At 48.8% G+C, this 17315-nt stretch overlaps 1 pseudogene; it reads left to right on the top strand.

Moving 5' to 3' along the window:
* Positions 1 to 12428: 12428 nt before the first annotated feature.
* LOC146349175 (olfactory receptor 52K1-like) lies at positions 12429 to 13221 on the top strand (annotated as a pseudogene).
* The last annotated feature ends 4094 nt before the right edge of the window (positions 13222 to 17315 follow it).

Genomic DNA, 17315 nt, shown 5'->3' with positions numbered 1-17315 from the left:
TTCTTTGAAGTGCAAAACAACCCTTATTCAGAAGAATCACCGGCTCACCCTCTCTATGGCTGAATACACACATTACCTGCCAGGCAGGCTGGAAGAGGTTATTTTATCATCTGCTTTTGTTTATTTCTAGCACACACTAAATGAGTATTGTGAATGTATCCTGAATGAACACAGTCATTGCCTAGTCCAGCAGGGCCACTGACTTTTGAACACTGGAAAGCTCCACCTGGCGGACCCCTGCTTCCCCCACCCCATCTCTGCCATGATGGCCTGCCTAAGCCTCTTGGGTGAGAGACGGAGAGCTTGCAGAAGTTCCGGAGGCACCACCAGCCTTCTGCTTGCCCCTGATGCCAGCCTGCTGGGACTGACGTGGGGCCTCTGCCCTGAGCAAGACTGCTTGGTGCTGCTGCCTTGCGTGCAGGAGCCGGCCGTTGGTGCTGTAGCGCCTGGCCGTTTCCCCTGCTCAGAGACGCCTTGCGGTGGCGGCAGGCGGCAGTGCTGGGGTCCACGCACACCTCACAGTGGTCCCACACGATGCTGATGTTTCGGGGGAGGAGGAGACGCAGACGGCCTGCCTTGAGTTGGGGGTGGGGGGACCACCCGAGCAGGGGGAGCAATGGAAGAGGGGCCGGGCGCTGGAGCCTCTACCTGCTGCTCCTCCTCCATCACACCCTGGAGGATCTCCTCCTCCTCGCCCTCCACCACACCGAGGATGTCAGGCACCTCTGACCCAACTTCCATCAGTGGGCCCCCCTCTTCCACCACAGAAGGAGATGCTGCTCCGCCTTGGGCAAGAGCATGACTGCTGCACCTGCCCATGCCAGCATCCTCGAACAGTGACCTCCGAGCACTGCAACTGGCCTCCGCGCTCTGCTGCCCTACTGCACTGGGACGCACTATCTGGACTATGGGACAGACAGCTGGCCTAATGGTGCTGCTAGTGACAGCAGCACCTTGCCCACCTCTGCCCCTGCCAACACCCCAAATATGCCTCATATTGAGCTGGATTGCTTTGCCACCCAGTGGAGTGTTATTGGGGTAAGAAGTTAATATAAATACTATGCATCTTGTGCTTTTTCAACACTGTCTTGCAATTTGCACATATAGTGTTGGTGGAACAAAAACCTAGGACACATACACACATGGACACAGACACACAAGAGCTAAAGAAAAGCAGAACTACCTAAGCAAATGACGGGTGTCTTTAATTTATTGTTTTATATTTCATGTTATTTTATGGAAGGCAGGGTAACTTCTAGAAATACAGGACAACAGCGCAGGCAATAAGAGCCAAGAAAAATCGAACAATTTTAAAAAACCCTTCTTAAATTTCTGTTTTGGGACGATTGACACAGAGCGAAAACACGGACAGTTAACTTAGGCACGGGGGTGGAGGGAACCAAATACTATACACATAGGCTGCTATAATATGCCTTTCTTTAAGAATGTAGAAAGCAAGAAAAAACTAAATGCTTAAATATGACTTTAAAAGGGGGGAGGAGGAACATGACCAGAAGTCAGTGTTTGCTTTTAAAAACTGAAATAAGACTGGGTTTTCAAAAATCTAAAAGAAACAGAGTTGACAGACAAAATCAACAAGGAAATAGAATGGAGAAAGCAGAAGTGAGGGTCAACCTTGAACAACAAACGCAGCCTTTTCCGGAGTCCAAGCAACATAAACACACACACACAGGAATGGGGGGGGAGGGGGAGCATAGCAGCAACGAGCAAGGAAAAGCTATGTTTAAAAAAAAATGGAAAGGAGAGTTGAATATATCTAATACAAATAACACATGAGTTGGAGGTAAAAAGAAATAGGAGAAGGCAGCAGAAGGGGTGCTGCAAAGACACCATCCCAAAGGGGACAGAGGAGCAAGGGAATGATCCCACTACAACCAAGCTGTTTCCTTTTAATTTAAATATTGAGGAAAGCCTAATGGCAATCAAGAATGAAGAAATAGAAGGAACAACTCCAAGGAATGCATGCGTGCATATACACACACAGTCATCTACCCATACATCAGCCCTCTCCCAAAGACACAGCTAGCGCAATAACCAAACACAGCCTTTTGCCAAAATATATATACCCCCTTCCTCCACCACTCTCTCTGATTGGTGACTGCTGGCATCTGTTGTGGCCGAGAGTTCCTATTTGTGAAAGCACACTCCCTCCTCCCCCTGTGTTCACCTTCCCCCTCCTTCCTCCTCCTCCTGCCCCTCCGCATTGTTGCAGAACTCAGAGTCAGAGAGACTACGGAGTGAAGGAAAAAGAGTTTTTCTTTATTTAACGCGCGGGCTTTATGGCTGGAATCACTTCCAAAGAGCCAAAAGCCCCGATTTACATCAGCACATTGTTTTTATAGACATTATGACACATATGCAAAATCTCCCCCGCCCCTTTCTGTGTGGGTTTGCAGTATTCAGCATTTCCTCTCCTAGCACCATTGTTTATAATACAAGAAATGGGTTACAGGGTAGCCATGATAAGCAGAGAACAGCAGAGAACATGATATACATATCACTATGACCTTAGCCTTTGTTGACAAGATAAGAAATTCCTGTGTCTTGTCAGCTTACAAACATATATTTCAGAGAGCAAGAGCTCAGCAAGAACATGAAGCATGAGACTGCATGAGGCTACTTAGTCTGACCCCCGATATGGCTGCTACATTCCCCCTTAAATGCATAATTTTATTACAATTATAGCATTTCTGATAAGCGAATGCTCATAATAGTCTTTAAAGCACAATACAAAACTTTTTATAACATACATATCACTTAACCTCTTGTTGGGCTATTAGAGCGTAGAGGGCGGCAGTTTTACTAGCCGAGACATAAAACAGATTGGTTAAACAGCGCATAAGACAAGGAATGCAAAGGCATAACAGTATCCCTATGAACAACACTGGTAGAATTAGGATGAACAATGCCTTAAGCCAGCTAAGATCTGGAAGCCAAGAGGTTAACCAATCTGGAAGCCAAGAGGTTAACCAATCGAGCCACTCATGTTGTCCTATTGTTATGTCAGCCACTATATGGTGCAGATTGTTGATCTGTTCATCTACAGCATTACTGTTATCAGTTAAATTAAAACAGCAAAGCGTTTGGTGCGTCTCACAACCCAGATGATGAAGAAGGAAGAGGTAATCTATACCAGCTTGATTTTTTTAGAACAGCACCTCTTAGATCACGCAACTCTTTATTTAATAATGACAATGCTCGTGAGGTAGCATTTATGCTCTTGGCCAAGCTGCAAGCTAACCGGTTGATTTCCAGACCATCAGCCAAGGCTAGACCTGGAACTCCAACTAACAATACTGCCAGTGCCAATTTTTCTGAGTCAGAGTATAGCTGTAGGTGGCTATTACAATTTTCAGTTAGTTGGAGTGCTCTAGGCTGCCGTCAACGGATTTTCTCTGGCCACGGGGGAAGAATTGGCACCAGGCGGCTAAGGCAACATGGGTGGTTATCAGACAAGTTGGCTGGAATGAACGACCAGGTACGGGAACCACAGGTTCAAAACCATCTATGAGGCAGAAGTATATGTGCATAATTAAAAGATGTTTTGAATTTCATTACAGTGGAAGGGGGGGGGGCAGGGATAGCTTTACATTTCCCAGAAGATTTTTGACAATCATTCGTGCACAAGTGGCATTTGTTCCAGCTACAATGGGAGTACGTAGAGTGAACTCTGTAGGGGGTAAGATTTTCGTAACTATGCCCCAGTCAGAATTTTGGGAATAAGTCAAGTTTATATTAAAATTGCTTAACATAGTCTCATTTTGAATTCTTTCAGGATGCTTACAGACAGGTATTAGGCAAGAGCTAATAAGCCTGTTCGCAGGTATGTCTTTTGGTAAACAAAAATGCTTTACTCCAGTGATGTTAGCTAAGTGAAGCCAGTAATTATCAGCGAATCGCTGGGACAGACTTCCCCCTCCAGGGGCAGACCCCCCTTTTTCATACCTTATTAAGGAACTATAATACAACTCCACTAACACTACAACATGCATATTTGATCTTCTTTGGGATCTGACCGTACGCTGGGCAGCTATTCACCTGGCTAGCTGCAGTAGGGTCTAGTCCCCTTCTTCAATTTTCCCCAGTTGCAAGTCTGACCATACGCAGGGTGGACAGTCTCCCGGTGTGCCCACAGTAAGGTCTAGCCTGAGTCTTCTTACTGCTTTTCAGAATGATTTTTAAAGGATTTTCAGGATTTCTGGTCACAGTCCACTCCCCCCCCCCTCGCTCTCTTGACTCGTGTCCAGTGTATCCAGGGTTTAACTCCAGCTACTTTCACAGCTGTGGGGGTGGAAAGTATAACAGTTTTCGGTCCTCTCCATCTGGGAGTCAACGGGTCATTTTTCCACTTTTTGACCCATCTCTTGGTTGGAAAGGATGAACTTCTGTAATGGGAATTGGGGGCTTATTTTCTAAGACAAAGCGACGCTGGGCTTGAAGAACTTTGCCCAGTGTTTGGACTTCTTGTTTAAGGCTAACGTTTGCTTGCTCTTGATGCCGCTCCAGTGTCAATCATGAAGTCAATGTCACGGCCCCTCTCAGGCTGTCTTCTCTCTCGCCCGTTCTGGCTCCTTTGGTTTTCTCCTTTGTGTATTTGATTTATTTTATTTGGGCATTCATGCCACCAATGTCCATCTTGTCCACACTGGGCACACTGTGCCTCTGCCTCTGCTAGGTCTTCTTCTATTTTTTCGTCCACGTCTTCTTGGGCCTCTGGGTCGAGGGGGGTATATTGGCGATAGGCATCTGAAAGATGCTCCAAGTAAGCTCTGGGGCCTCCGTGGCACCTTGCAGCACTTTAGACACCTTGGTCATATTAACTGACTTCTTCATACCTGCCTTCATGGCTTCTAACAGCAGGGGTTGATACTGGGTGAGGCGCTCTAGCCCCACTTGTGTTTTGGGATTCCAGCGGGGGGGGGGGGTTACTTACAAGGAGACTTTATTGGGTAACTTACAGCACACAGGCGTACTTAATGGTTGGATCAGACAGCTTCTCTGAACCACGAGCTATTGGGCTAAATGGGTTTTATACCATACATGTTACCCATGAGGCAGCACAACACTAGCAAGCATTTTCAGCATAGGCTAGAAGTGTTTGGTTCTCAGGCACAGCTTCCTGTAAACAACTTCGCTTCCCAAAGTGCTTGATAACACTTTTATTCATTTTTATGGGAAGACAAATTTTTTCTTTCTTTTGCTTTCTTTTTCTTTGCTGATCTGCCTGTATTGCAGATCATGTTTCAAACTTTTTACATAAAACTTTCCACTCCATGCACCAGCCTTGTCTCTTCATTTGTCTTTTTTGCAAGTTAAACTCACTTACTTAAACCTTTCTGCCCTACACTAGTCCCAATGACGCACATTTGGGATAGGCTCTTCTTCTCCTTCTAGTTACATTTTTTTCATCTTAAAGAACTATTACATTATTGTGGCTACTTTACCCCCAGGTAATAAGCTCCAGGCACAATCAGCTGCTTCTAATTCACCCTGGGGGCAACTATGGCCACGCTTCTTCTCTACAAATGTTCTTTCTCTTTGCCTCTTGCCTTCTCTTTCTTCTCTCCCCCCCTTTCTCTGTCTGCCACTTTCTCTATTTTTCTGTCTTTTCTACTTGTCTCTGTCTTTCTCTACTTGTCTTTGTCTTTTCTCTTGTCATCCATTGGGAACCACACTCAGTATCATTTGGAGTTGCAACTAACACTAATCTGCAAATATCACATATATTTTATGATATCTAAGAAATCGTGCAGTATTCAGCATTTCCTCTCCTAGCACCATTGTTTATAATACAAGAAATGGGTTATAGGGTAGCCATGATAAGCAGAGAACAGCAGAGAACATGATATACGTATCACTATGACCTTAGCCTTTGTTGACAAGATAAGAAATTCCTGTGTCTCGTCAGCTTACAGACATATATTTCAGAGAGCAAGAGCTCAGCAAGAACATGAAGCATGAGGCTACTTAGTCTGACCCCCGATATGGCTGCTACAGTGTGAGCTTTCAGAAGTTGATACGTTTTGGAGACGTCCTGTCTGGACTGCTCAGGCATTAAGTAGAGCTCCAAATATACAAGGGACAGGAAGCACTTCGTGGGGGTGGGGGTGCTTCGCCCCGGGGTGCCTTGGTACTTCTCTGACCCGCCTTGTATCATGAGGATTTTGTTCCGAATAACCCCTTTTCACCTTGTTATTCAGGCTTCGTGACAAGGCGGTGCATAGCCCTACTGTTTAATGCCAGCGTAGAGCCATATTGGCAGTGTGTGATGCTGACGTAGCACTATGAACTTGCAGAGGAAGGACTTTCCTCAGTTTAAACCATGTGTCTGCCATGTAAACGCGTGAGCACAATTCTCAATCACAGGCTGATTGGTGAGAGAAGAGGGTAAAATGCCACCCTGCAACAAAGGGAGACAGATCTGATCCCCCACCCCACCCAGAGCAGAATCAGTGTCCTCTGTTGATTCAGAGCGCCCCATTAAGTTCAGCGGGGTTACTCCCAAGTAAGCATGCCCAGGGTTGCAGACTTATAGCACAATCTCACATCTACTCACAAATAAGTCTTAGCTTTCCTGGGGGCTGCGAGGAAACAGTACAGCACAAGTTAAGCAACGAAAACAAGACCCCACCCCCACCCTGCTCCTTTACACACGTGCCAGGGAGGGAGGGAGGCACTCCCTCAATTCAAACCATGTGTCTGCCCATCCTAATCCTGCAAAGAAACCGAAAGCAGAAAGCCCCAGTAAGGATGTGGGGTTTTTGCTTAATGTAGAAACACCCCGTGTTAGGGCCAGGCAGATAAAGGGACGATGGCACATCCCACAAGGACCAGTACCGCTGCTCTTGGTATATACTGAAGATAACAAGCTGCCTTTCTGCCACTTACCTTTCTGCCAGCCTGGAGTGTTCTCAGGATTTCCACCTCTTCGTTCCATTCTTTTCCTGACCTGCTATATGACCTTTCTTCTGGCTCTTGCACTGTCGCTGCGTGAGCATTTGCAGTACGATGGACAAGCAAGATGCCATTGCTGTATGCCAGTGGTTTTAGCATGCAGAACATGCTTGGCAACCTTTCTGCCTCACCTCCCTCTTCGGGGGGGGGGGGGGGCGGCAGCCCTGTGAGCAGGGAACAGGCCATTTTCTCTTCATTTCCAGACCTTCCTTGATCTGGCCACTTAAATGACCAACCATTTCTTTAGAAACTTAGCCATTACTTCCAATGTGCACCCACACCTCCGTGCTCCAGTGAACAACTGCACAGACTTCCAAAAAAACTCTGCAGATGAACACCTGGGTCACTGTGCAGGACTTTGCAGAAGACTTAAGCAGCACTAGCAACAGGCAAAGTGGGCCATGAAGATGCTCACCGAGTTGGGATCTTTTGGACAGCTGGGGGCCCTGTGGGAACCCCCCAACAAAACAGAAGAACAGAAGACTCAAAATCAACTACCTGCTAGTCATCTAGCCCAAGAGCTTCGTATTCCATGCTACTGCAATATAAAGAGGGGTGGGAGAATGTTTTGTTTTCCTCTTGGCAACTCCTGCGGGCAATTCCCTATTTCCTTCACATGCCAAGGTCAGAATAACTCTTTAAAAGACCGAATCCCAGGAACACTGGACAAGATCGAGGAAAAAAACTGAGCATAGATGTGTCACTCACTACAGGTTATATTTATGTACAAATTTGGGTTTTGAAATCTTCAGAAGAGACTTCAGCAACATCACACACAAATTGCTCTGCCCAGGTTCACATGTGCTTATCTGAGAGAGAGAAAGGTGCCCCAAGAACAGCCTATATGCCATAAAAACTGTCACCCACTTCTGCTGTACCACCATCTCTGCCCATTGGCGTGCGGCACAGAACAGAGGATACAATGCAGCATTGATTGGCATATGAAAACCAAGTGGCTTTGCACTGAAAACAAACCGTAGTACCAGCAATGCCTTGGAAGTGAAAGGAGTAACAGTGTGTCCTGAGTCTGACCACCGGCCCATCCAGCCAGTATTGTCTGCTCTTACTGACAGTGGGTCTCAGGCAGAGCACAGTCTTCCTCAGCTCCCTGGAAACATTTCCTTCCCCCCCAAAAAGGAAGGGATGCTATTGCAGGCGACGCTCCGGACCATCTGCAGACAAAGTGTGTGCCATCCATCTTTGCTCTGCCACTGAGTCATGGTACTTACACAAGGACAAGGTCTCCTTTGTGAAAAATGATGGCAATAAAACGATGAATGAATGGATCTCTGCTTGAACATCCGTATGATGCTTTGAAAGTTAGAAATAAGCACTCCCAAAGCGCCAAGGGCGGGGCGGGGCGGGGCGGAGGGAGAGACAGGCGACTGAGCCAGAATTTGATTGACTGATACGCACGCCTGTCATTTTCACCGTGAAGCTTGCAAGGAGGAGCAGGGTGTAGCATGTGGCTGAGGAGAGTGCTCTGAGCTCTGAAGATGAGCTGGTAACCTGCCAAGCAGGGACTGTCCTATGTTGCTGATCGTATGTAACCTGCTCTGGGAACCTTTTGGCTGAAGAGCAGGGTAAACAGATACTATAAATAAATATTGATCTTATTGTGGCCAGTTCATAGAAGTAGGCAGACCCCGCACATCTCTCCAGACCATTCCTGGGTAAAGGGATCATGTCAAGAAGCGTGTTGTGTGAAGCGACACTCCGCGGCTCTGCTCTGACTTGCACTTTCTGTGATCAGGGCAACACCTTCTGGAGCTGCCCCAGAATTGGAGAACAGGCAGCAGGAGTTGACCTGTGGGGTGTCTGTTCACACAATATACTTACTTCTCTACGGCATCTCTGTACCTGGCTGGGCAGAACCACAGGGAGGCTCCTCACTTCTTTGAACTGCTGCCCAACCCCCCACAGTAGGAGGCTTGAGACCAGGGGTGCTTCCATGACAATGGAAGAAGAAGTGAATGGAGGGGTACCGGATTTTTAAAAAGGAATCAGCTTTGCTGCGCTTCGGTCCATGCGGGGCTCTACAAGGGAGTGCTCCGCACAAGTAAAAATCTCTTCACAGAACATACTTCCGGGGGGGGGGGCAGAGTGAGTGTCACCTGACTGGCAGGGGCTGCTCAACCAAAAAGAGAGGCTCCCCCCTCCTCCCCTTTCTCTTTTCCCGTAAAGCTCCAGATGCACCTGCATTTCAGGAGCAAGCTTCACTGAGCACAATGGGAGTTACTTCTGAGTAGACACACATGTGTGTGATGAGAAAGGGGGTAACACAGGGATGGGAAACCAGCCCCCTTTGTAACCCAATGCTGTGCAGGATCTCTATAATGAAGGTGTGAGGTAGTTACTTCCTAAGGCAATAAACCAAACAACGGAGAATCAGAGCCTGAGATCACGCTTTAGAGCATTTAGGGACTTTGTGCTTTAAACTGTGCCATGTCAATTGAGGGGGATCTCTGTAAATTCTGATATGGGCATTCAGGGGACAAGCCTCATTGAGCACGATGGGAATTCTGAAGAGACACTAATGGGTTTGTGCAGGGACAGGAAACATGCAGGAAACACCCCTTGACCAGGGCACGGTGAAAGGCACCCCCCTGGGCAGGGCTAGCGTACCCGAGGTCAATGCGGGGGTTGGGGCACACAGCAACTATACTGGGGAGAACCCAGCTTAAGGAAAAGAATCGGACTTTAAGCAGTCTGAGGAAATCCGGTTTTTCTCTGGTAAGCTCTGGGGTGGCTGCTGGATGGCCATGGCCTCATGTGTCTCAAATGCAGCTAGCTCGGAATAAATCACTCGTGGAGATGCCCCCCAGGTCACAATTGTTCAGATTTCTTCCCTGCCATGAATTCAGTCTACCAAAAATGCTGTCTGTGCAAGTTGCTTTCCTGGGGGCCCTTTCCTGACATTCAGCAGAGGTGGGGAAAAGAGCCCAAGAACGCGCTGCTCCAACTGTTGGGCCACGGGGGCGGGGGGGTGCTCTGTTTTGATCGTCCGTCCTCAGCAGAGGATATACAGCAGCTCCCAGGTGAGCCCAGTGATGGACTCTTCATCGGTGCTCTGCAAATTGCTTCCAGCTGCGGTCACTGTGTCCTGAGGGCCCCTGAGACTCGTGGGGCTGCGCGGCAGAGCTAACTATAGACCAGAACCAAGGCTGCTGGCACCGCACCCGTGACTGCACAGTTTGCCGCTTGCCTCCTGCGGCACCACAAGCTGAGTGCCGGACGCAGGCTGCCCCCTGCCTGGCTGCTGTAGGAGAAGGGCGTCTGGCTGGCTGATGCGGCTGCTCGTCCATCTTCAGAAGCCGAAGTGGATCCAGAAGACAGGAGAGGAACGGATGCCGAGCAGGCGGACCTGGAGGCACCAGAGCACAACGTGCTCATAAGACCCAAAACGTCCCCACGGGGCCAAACTCGCAGTCCTCCTGGCTCATGTTGCAACTGCCTGTGCTCAGTCCTGGTGGTTCAGAGGAAAGGTGGACACCACAAGGCCTCCAAAGGGTCTCCAGGCCTAACAGTTTAAGCCTCATAGAGACCCAGGCAGTATGAGAATCCACCTCCTGAGTCGTTCCAGCTCTTGCCGTCCCCACCTTGCCAGCAGCCAGAGCAGTGGAAGAGGTTGCTCTCTGCACAAGCATTTGGTTGCTGATATACTTCTGAAAATGTTTAGATCCGTCAACGGTTTTTGCAAGGGCCATCTCTGCCTGCCCTGAGCCCGCCCGGATTTGGCAAGTGATCGTAAGCCAACAATTCAGTGGATCTTTCTGGTCTTTTTTGAAACTATTTGCAAGACCAGAATGACATGTCGGGGCTCCTTTACGTCATCCCAGGAACTGTGGGTTGAGTAGGACCACATGGCCACAGCACCATGTCTTCAACTCTGCACAGAAATCCACCTAACTAGCCCACTGTCTCAACATGCCCCGTTGGCCATTGTGAATTGGTTCTTCTTTTCACAAGAAGGGAATATTTCCAAACTGTGGTGGGCGGGAGGGGGGCAGAGGGAGAGGGAGGCCCGTCAGCTCATTTCAGAACGGCACTATTTTCATATCCATCAGGTGTCATCATCAGGGCATGGACTCTGTTGTCTCAGAAGTAAATGTCCTGGACCCATTGACTCTGCAATATCCCTCAGCCGTGCCCGACTTGGTGCCCTCCAGATGTGTTGGACTACAACTCCCAGCATTTTCTGCTGGGGTTGATGTGCTCCAGCCCATTCGGAGGAGACCAGGTTGGGCACAGCTGCTCTAATCATCACTTGTAATGTCGCCCTCACCCTCACGCCGCCCTCTCTTCTTGTATTTTGAACGCAGTGATAATTCAGAGTCTTTTCTGTCTCTTCTTGCACAAAAGCTCCCCCCCCCCCCGGGACCACATGGGTGGTGCTTCTCTTACTTCCTCCATATTGTACTCTCATTTTTGGAGATGGCACTAACTCTGCTAATCTCGCAGTTCGCAGAACCAGCCAAGGCATCAGCATGAAAAAGCAGCTGGAAGCTCCATAGAATCATCATGCTGGAGAGAGGAAATGTTTTTAGGGGTTTAACTGTTGCTACCGGCCCAGAGAGCTTTGGCTATTAGGCGGTATAGAAATGCAGTAAATGAGAGTGTGGCTGTTGTGTTCTCCAACCAGTCCGTGGCGCAGAAACGAGAACCATCACACTGACCATGTTAAGGTCCTTGAACTAATGAAGGCTGGGGGGCCTGGGGGGCTGCACCACCACATTGTGGGGATGGCTGCCCTGCCAGCTGCTGCTATATGGTTCTGTCCAAAATATAAAGGACGGTGCGCTAATGTTACCGGCAGCATTCCACTCTTGCACACATTCCCGGTTTTTCTTTCTGGCTTGTTTACATGCCCTCAGTCAGTTAGCATCGTTACTCCTAATTATCAGGTCTGTATAACTTTCTAGAGTCGATACTGCTTCACAGTGCTTATGCCATCATACCATTTTTAGTTTTTAAGGTGCTGACTCTGTCGTTTTTGTCACAATTCTCATTTTATCCTCAGAACAAACTTGGCAGGTTGGATGGGTTAGGAGAGAGTAACGGGCATCAGGCTACCCAGGTTCCCAGAAGACTCAGGACTAGAACCTGGGTCTCCCAGCTCTGGAGCCAGCGTGGTGCAAGAGGGCCAAGCTGGAGCCCAGGAGCCCAGTCGCTCCTTCCAGCCGACTTTACAGGGGTGTTGTGAGGATAAAAGGAGGGCAGGGAGAACAGGATGGCTGCCTGGGGAGGAACAGTGGGATGAAACCCATTGTTAAACTGGGGTTACAGCTGGCCCCTTGCGATCTTGCAGTGCCTCTCGGGGCAGTTGCTGCTTGGTATTTTTGCCGGTGATTTGCCTTCACCACTCGACGTGCCGTTCCTTCTCTTCAGCTCCTAGCAAGAAGCCCCGATGCCGGCGTGCTGGGTCATCCCGAGGGGACCAGAGGCCCAGTGGCATGCAGCCTCCTCCCTCCAACCTCTCCACCAGCCCCAGCCCTGCGGCTGCCTTCCTCCTGGCGGGCATCCCCGGCCTGGGCCCGCTGCATGCCTGGCTGGCCCTGCCCTTCTGCTCCACGTAGCTGGTGGCGCTCCTGGGGAACTGCGCCATCCTCGGGCTCTACACGACTGACCCGGGTCTCAGCAGCCCATGCACCTCCTCCTGGCCATGCTCTCCCTCACCGACCTGGTGCTCTCCACCTCCGCCCTGCCCAAGATGCTGGCCATCCTCTGGCTGGGTGCTGGCACATTGGCTTCAGCGCCTGCCTGGCCCAGACGTTCATCCTCGCCATCACAGCCATGGAGTCCGGCCTCTTCCTGGCCATGGCGTACGACCGCTACGTGGCCATTTGCAAACCACTGAGGCTCCCCACCATCCTCACAGGAGCCCGCGTCACTGCGATTGGTGCTGGGGTCGTGGCCAGGGGCGTGGTGCTCTTCTCCCCACATCCCTTCCTGGTGGGGCAGCTGCCTTTGTGCAAGTCCAAGGTCACTGCCCACAGCTACTGCAAGTTCGTGGCCCTCGTCAAGCTGGCCTGTGCAGATGCAGCAGTCATGAAGGCGTACAGCTTGACGGTGGCCTCCCTCATCGGAACCTTTGACATTCTCTTCATCAGGTTGTCCTACGGACTGATTCTGCTCACGGTCTGCTGCCCGTCCCCCAAAGAGGCTGGCCACAAGGCTCTGGGCACCTGTGGATCCCACATCTGTGTCAACCTCATCTTCTGCACCATGGCTGTCTTAGAATCATAGAATCATAGAATAGTAGTGTTGGAAGGGGCCTACAAGGCCATCGAGTCCAACACCCTGCTCAATGTAGGAATCCAAGTCAGAGCATCCCTGACAGATGGCTGTCCAGCCTCGTCTTGAAGGCCTCCAGTGTGGGAGAGCCCACCGCCTCCCTAGGGAATTGGTTCCATTGTCGTATTGCTCTTACAGTCAGGAAGTTTTTCCTGATGATCAGCCAGAATCTGGCTTCCTGTCACTTGAGCCCATTATCCCGTGTCCTGCACTCTGGGTTGATCAAGAAGAGATCCTGGCCTTCCTCTCTGGGACAACCTTTCAAGGACTTGAAGAGTGCTATCATATCTCCCCTCAGTCTTCTCAAGGCGAAACATGCCCAGTTCTTTCAGTCCCTCTTCACAGGGCTTTGTTTCCAGTCCCCTGATCATCTTTGTTGCCCTCCTCCGAACCCTCTACAGTTGGTCTGCATCCTTCTTAAAGTGTGGTGCCCAGTGGTGGACACAGTACTCCAGATGAGGCCTAACCAGTGCTGAGTAGAGGGGAACTAGTACTTCCCAGGATTTGGAAGCTATGCTTCTATGAATGCAGCCCAAAATAGCATTGGCCTTTTTTGCAGCCACCACACATTGTTGGCTCATATTCAGCTTGTGATTGACAACAATTCCAAGATCCTTCTCGCTTGTAGTGTGGTTGAGCCACGTATCCCCCATCTTGTAACTGTGCATTTGGTTTCTTTTTCCTAGGTGCAGAACTTGGCATTTATCCCTATTCAATGTCATTCTGTTGTTTTCTGCCCAGCGCTCCAGTCTATCCAGATCACTTGGAATTTTGTTTCTGTCTTCCAAAGTATTAGCTATCCCGCCCAATTTTGTGTCATCTGCAAATTTGATCAGCATTCCCTGCACCTCCTCCTCCAAGTCATTCATAAAAATGTTGAAGAGCACTGGGCCCAGGACTGAGCCCTGTGGTACCCCACGCATTACCTCTCCCCAGTTTGAGAAGGTCCCATTGATAAGCACTCTTTGAGTCCGATTCTGTAGCCAACTGTGGATCCACATGATCGTTGTTTCATCTCGCCCACTTTGAGCTAGTTTGCTCATCAGGATGTCATGGGGCACTTTGTCGAAAGCTTTGCTGAAGTCGAGGTATATGATGTCTACAGCATTCCCACAGTCCACAAGGGAGGTGACTTGATCCAAAAATGAGATCAGATTTGTCTGGCAGGACTTGTTTTTGACAAATCCATGTTGGCTTCGACTAATCATGGCATTGTTGTCAAGGTGCTTCCAGATGGATTCCTTTATCATCTGCTCCAGAATTTTCCCAGGGATTGATGTCAGACTGACTGGTCTGTAGTTCGCAGGTTCCTCCTTTTTGCCCTTTTTGAAGATAGGGACAACATTAGCCCTCCTCCAGTCATCTGGCACTTCCCCCGTCCTCCATGATTTCTCAAAGAGAATAGACAGCGGTTCTGAGAGTTCTTCTGCCAGTTCCTTTATGACTCTAGGATGCAGTTCATCTGGCCCTGGGGATTTGAACTCATTCAAAGTCATTGGGTGTTCCTTGACCATATGCCTTTCGATCTCAAGCTGCAATCCTGCCCCTTCAGCCTGTACTTCACCTTTGCCAGGGGGGTCATAGACCCTCTTTTGGGAGAAGACTGAGCCAAAGTAGGAATTGAGCACCTCTGCCTTTTCTTTGTCATCTGTTATCGTTTTGCCATCCTTATTTAGTAGCTGAACCACCATTTCTTTCCTCTGTCTTTTACTATGCACGTAGCTGAAGAAAGCCTTTTTGTTGTTTTTAGCATCCCTTGCTAACCTCAGCTCATTCTCAGCTTTAGCCTTCCTGACGCCGTCCCTGCAATTTTGTGCTACCTGCCTGTACTCTTCCTTTGTTACTTGGCCTTCTTTCCACTTCCTATATGTGTCCTTTTTTGTTTTCAGATCATCCCGAAGCTTGTTGTGAAGCCACATTGGTGATTGTGCCTTGAGAATTTTCTTTTTTAAAAACTCCCACCCATCTTGGACTCCTTTTCTCATTAGCGTCGCTTGCCATGGGAACTTACTGATCATTGTTCTGAGTTTATTAAAATCAGCTTTCCTAAAATCCAGGGTACGCGTTTGACTACACTCGGCTTTTGCTTCCCTTAGAACCAAGAACTCAAGTACAACATGGTCGCTTTCCCCCAGAGTTCCTGTAACTGCTACTTTATCCACTAAGTCATCTCTGTTGGTCAGGATCAAGTCAAGGATAGCCGATCCTCTAGTTCCTTCCTCCTCCTACTGTAGGAGGAAGTGATCCGCCACACAAGTCAGGAATTTCCTGGAGGGGCCATGTTTTGCAGAATTTGTCTCCCAACAAATATCGGGGAAATTGAAGTCCCCCATAACTACTACATCATGCTTCCTTAAAACATTGGCTATTTGCTTTTCAAAAGTTTCATCCTTGTCTTCTCCTGTCCTTGATTGGGTGGCTGGTAGTAGACTCCGACCAACAGGTTCCTTTTATTCTTTGCTCCATTTATTTCAACCCAGATGCTCTCGATGGGGCTACCAAGCTCCTCCTCCTGTATTTCTGTGCAGAGATATGTATTTTTCACATACAGTGCGACCCCACCTCCCTTTCTGTTCCTCCTGTTCTTTTTGAACAAGTTATATCCTTCAATTGCTGTATTCCAGTCATGAGAGTCATCCCACCAAGTCTCAGTTATACCTATCAGGTCATAATTTCCCTCTTGTATTAAGAGTTCAAGTTCGTTCTGTTTGTTTCCCATACTCTGGGCATTAGTATATATAGACATCGAAGACCATGTGCTTCACAGTCTGGCTTTCTTCCTACACGTGTCTGAAGACTATTATTGGGCGCTATCAGAGCTGTTCTCTGAATGTGTGGCCAAACACATTCTTCCCATCCTTTGTGAGGTGCAACCCATCCCTAGCCAACAGTCCATCTTCCAGGAAGTATAGCCTGTGGTCCCAGAATCCAAATCTCTCCCGTCGGCACCACCTTCGTAGCCAGTCATTCACCTGGAGTATTTTTCGTTCCCTTTCTATCCCTCTTCTAACTACTGGAAGGAAGGAGGAGAAAACTATCTGGGCCCCAAAGTTCTTGAGTTTCCTTCCCAGAGCTTCAAAGTCTGACGTTATTTCTTCATAGCTCCACTTGGCAGCATCATTTGTTCCCACATGGATGAGAAGAAAGGGATACCTGTCAGTGGGCTTTATGAGTGCAGGCAACCTTTCAGTCACGTCTCTAATCCGTCCTCCCAGGACACAACATACCTGGCGAGTCCACAGGTCTTCGCGACATACTTGGGTCTCGATCCCACGCAGCAAGGGGTCTCCCACTACTACCACTCTTCTCTTCTTCTTCTTGTAGGCCTGGGTTTCATCGCCTCTGCTTGACTGACCTTCAGCCTCTTGCTCACTCTCATGTAGGTTCCCCTGTGATTCTTCCTCTGCAGGCTGTCCTCCAGTCTCATCCGCAAGTAACGTCTTCACTTTGTTAGATAAAAAGCTCTTGCTTCTGGTTGAAAGAAAGGATGCCAGGCAGGCAGCAGCGGATCCAACACTATTTTATTAGTCGTTTTGCAAAACGGGTGCAGAGCGGTCTGGACCCCAAGCTAAGCATGCACAAATCTTTTATACCCCCCCTCTTTACAATTTTCTGTTAGCCACAAGACATGTCAACTGACTGAGCCGTTAGCTGACTCCTTAGAGCACGACTGTGTCAACATGTTTATTTCTGATTATGCTTATGTGACTGTCTCGCTAGACTTCCCCTTTTTCTAACAGTTCCCTCCTTTAAGTCTTTACTCATGTCTTAAAGCGTTTTAAAACGGGGTTTCTCTATCAGCACAATAAAGCAAGAGCATTTGTTTTGACAGAGCAGTTTCAATTAACTGCTGGGATTTATAAACAAGAGGCGATTGTGGCTCCTGGATGGCTTCTTCGCCTGTGTCCCTGGCAGCTTCCAGGGGGGTGCCAGGGAGCAGAGGACTGTTGCCCGTGTCCTCCTGTTCTTTCCGGGTGACAGGAGGAGGCAGGGGTCGTCTAAATGGCTTTAACCGGCTGCAATGTGTCCATTTGCTAGAACCTACA

Source organism: Heloderma suspectum, chromosome 3 (assembly GCF_057233095.1).
Source record: "Heloderma suspectum isolate Gila_16-S chromosome 3, 16-S_ref, whole genome shotgun sequence".
NCBI lineage: Eukaryota > Metazoa > Chordata > Lepidosauria > Squamata > Helodermatidae > Heloderma > Heloderma suspectum.
Note: the sequence above shows the minus strand (reverse complement) of the source record. Positions and strands in the feature narration are given on the sequence as shown.